Source organism: Littorina saxatilis, linkage group LG1, assembly GCF_037325665.1.
Source record: "Littorina saxatilis isolate snail1 linkage group LG1, US_GU_Lsax_2.0, whole genome shotgun sequence".
NCBI lineage: Eukaryota > Metazoa > Mollusca > Gastropoda > Littorinimorpha > Littorinidae > Littorina > Littorina saxatilis.
Window position 1 is genome coordinate 51,575,225 of NC_090245.1, and position 4,064 is coordinate 51,579,288.

Genomic DNA, 4,064 nt, shown 5'->3' on the forward strand with positions numbered 1-4,064 from the left:
AATCACCATGTCTTCTTGGACAGTCTGTTATGCCAATTACTGTGACGGGAAGAAAATGCTCGTAAGCAAAGAGCAATAACTGACTATTGGCCTAGTCTTTTTGCTGGTGTCAGAGCTATCTCCTGTCTTGTTCCCTCCTTCTTAGTTGTGAACGACAAGGCTGCTTTGTTTGGAGTGTTTCGAATGTGTGTGTGTGGGGGGGGTGTGTGTGTGTGTGTGTGTGTGTGTGCAGCCTGTCTTGTCCGCCTGCCTGCCTGCCTGCCTGTCTACGTGACTACCTGTCTGCCTGCCTGGTTCCGTTCTTGCATGTATGTCTGTTAGTGTGTTTGTAACAGACCGAAAGCAACGGAGTCCGGTCATCATCAAACGTCAATCAACACAGACAACACTAATCCTAATAATACCAGTGACCTTCATGCTACACATTCCCCTGATTGCATGATGGTACCACACTAATTGCTAATGGCATAACGACCAGTCCAACCGGCCACTGCTCACATGCAGCTACAAATTACAGGCAAGTGTGTGTGTGCACGCAAGCGTTCGCCTCTAACCCTGGTGAAAATTAGTGTAATTGGTACATCACCTCCCCTGCTGCGTAACGGGTGCTCGTTCTCATTAGAGAGCAAGGCACAGTCTTCGATTGGTTGAGTAATTCGGTCGTCTTCAGATAACAAACTTTCCAGGTTTCTGCCTTTGACGGCGAACGGCCAGACTCCAAATCTGATTAGGTGGGAAGGATTAGAGGTCAATCTGCCTGAGTTAGGAGGGGGTTGCACTTGCATGTTTGGGTTGAAGAGCTTTGCCTGTGTCTTAACCGTTACTGCGCTAACTTGCGGCGTTTAGTTCATCGGTGCGCAAATACAAACACACGCCTGTTTGAAGTTGCGGTATGTGTATGGGTGAAAGGAACTAAGAATGGTTTGGAAGATTCGAAGTCAGAACCTCCGATCGAGCAAAGAGTTTTTGTTTATCCCTGATGGAACGTCCGGAGCAAAAAGCTGTTTGTTCCGAGTAAAGGCTCCTTCGCCGTTGTTTTGACAGATTTCTTTTGATAGCAGACTCATTGTGTGATTATGGTTTTTATGGAAACGTCATACTGTCCAATAGTTTTATTTGCTTTGACGCATTTAGTTATGTAATTTCAGTCACAAGGATTTAACTCTTCTGTTGTTATGACAACAAAACTTGCCTTACGTGCGTTTAACTTACGTGCCTTTGGTTTAAACACAATTTTATTCAAAATACATGACATGAAACAATATTGACAAAAATGCAGCTAGGACACGAACTCAAGCAGATGCTTATTTGACGTGACCATAACAATGCTAAGTTACACACGTTTTCATGATGGTGAACAACACAATTATTAACCAGAAGAACAAAATGTAGGAGGGGGTTATAGGGAACTTACGTGCCTTTGACTTACCAGTCTAGAGACATAGTGCTTGCTGCCGCGCGAGCCGAGAAAATTTTCCCTCTTTATCTTTGCTGTGCTTGCCGCAAAACCCCTCCGCGCGGAGGTGTTTCCAGACACACCGTACGTAGAGTGTTACGAAACTAAAGGGGGAGTTTACGTCCTCACAGAAACTGTTTCTATTACGCTAAAACGAGGTGTTACGTACCTTTGACATCTTTTGTAGCGCTGTCTCCGCTGGCCAGATGGTGTCCCTCAGAGCACTGTGGTTTGGACTTGGAGAGGACAGCACGTTTCGCCCTGCAGTCCGGACTGACGATCTAACAGCGAACGATAAGAAGACAAGAAGAAGTACCTTTGACTTACGTACTTTGAACCTAAACGCTGAGGTATGGTTTGAATATATTTGCACAATGATGATGTAGCAACTTTGCAAATGGCGCCATTATGTGTCTGTCTGTCTGTCTGTCTGTCTGTCTGTCTGGCTGTTCGTCTGTCTGTCTGTCTGTCTGTCTGTCTGGCTGGCTGGCTGTCCGTATTGCTGTCCGGCCGTCTGTCTGTTCGGTATCTTTGCCCATCCTTCTGCATTGGCTGCCCTACTGCCTGTCTTGGTATCTCTCTGTCCATCCACTCGATGGTCTGCTGGCTGCAACATCTGAATGCTTTTCTGTATGTTTGACGGTCTGTCTTTGTGACTGTTAATCTCACTGTGTTTCAGAGGTGCCTTCTTAATTTGCTCTTGATCAGATGGGCTGTGTTTCAGTGTGGTGGGAGGGTTTTAATTTGCAAGTGTCACATGGAAAATTGTGGAGTGTAAGAAAATTACCTGAACCAAAGAAAGGTTGGCAGACATGGATATATTGTCTTGAAGTGTGGACTTGTATCGTTAGCAACCATTTCTCTCTCACTTTCCCCCTTTTTTTCTTTCTTTTTGAAAAATATTTTTTTAAACCTTTTTTTCCAGCTCTCAGCTCTGCCTTTCCGCCCGTTATCCCTTGAGAGTACAATAATTCCTAGGGACACGAGCCCTTAAAGGCTCCGAGCTCATTTAGTAGAGTCATAAAAAGGCTGGAAAAGTCGGGTCTTTCATCCCAAGTAACGATTCCTGGCCTGGCTTTGAACAAAATCCTGTTCACTTTAGCCGTTTAAAGGTACCCTCCTTCCTGCACGGACACGATCATTTTCACCGCTACAGATTGGTTCAGGTTTTCACATGAAATATCCTGTGGAGTATCCTGTCATTTGGACACATACCATAAAGCAATAGCGTGGCTGCATTCCTCGTGCGCATGCTGAGATTTAAAATTTAAAAACAAACAAAACACAATTTTTTTTTTAAACATTTTTGATTGACCAGATTTACGTCGGTGTCAGTTTCAAAATTAATTCAACATGAAATTCCGACTCTGCACAAGAAGCAACGTACCCAGCTGTTGATTTTCGTTAATTTAAGTTGAAGCATGCCCTTATTTCGTGTAAAAGCCTCAACATATCTGTAGCGGTGAAGATAATAGCTTACATATTAGGAGAAGGTATTCCCAAAGCGGTTTTTTTGATAAATGAAATAACCAGGTACATGTATTTTTTTCGCCCAGAGTACCGTCTAGCGACTGTACTGTGTCAAGTTTGAAGAGTTCTTCGTTCAATTCAGTTTAAATTTGTATTTTTTATATTGAAAACAATACAATGGTGAAGATGGTTGCTTTCACGAGAAAGAATGTACCTTTAATAAGGTTCTTCGGCTTCTGCTGGCCGCCTATGCACGGCTGATAGCTCTGTGTATATGGAGGCTCGATAGCCTCTTACCGCGACTGGAAGCTGGCAATATTGCTCATAAAATATCGACTGACTCCTTCAAACAAAAAGACAACAGTCAGAAAGAAGGAGACCTTACGGGGGCAGCGAGAGAGAGAGAGAGAGAGAGAGAGAGGGAGAGAGAGAGAGAGAGAGAGAGAGAGAGCTAGAGAGAGAAAGAACGAACGAACGAACGAACGAACCAACTTTATTTTTCGAGGGTAATGGAGTAGATACAGCAAAGATCTTTTTTCATCCAGCCCTCGCCCAAGAGGGAATTAACTAAGCAGTGCATAATATTGAAGCAGAAGAAGAAGCAAAACAAAAACATAAAAACATGGTTATTAAATCAGAGAGAGAGAGAGAGAGAGAGAGAGAGAGAGAGACAGACAAACAGACAGACAGAGAGACAGAGAGACAGAGAGACACTGAAAGAGACAGAGACAGACAGCGAGAGAGACACAGAGAGAGAGAGAGAGGGCGAGAGAGAGACAGACAGAGACAGACAGAGAGAGAGAGAGAGAGACTGAGAGAGGGCAAGAGAGAGAAAGAGGGAAAGACGGGGGGGGGGGATGAGAGAGAGAGTGTGTGTGTGAGTGTGTGTGTGAGTGTGTGTGTGTGTGTGTGTGAGAGAGAGACAGAGACACAGACAGAGAGAGACAGAGACAGAGAGACACAGAGAGACAGACACAGAGAGAGACACACAGAGACGTCAGAAGTCTGAAGTCTGAATGTTTTAATGAGTAGGCCTTGGGCCCTTTTCATGGAGATGAGCACATCTCAAGCACCAGCATACAAATGCACATATCTAGAAAACAACAAGTCGCGTAAGGCGAAAATACAATATTTAGTC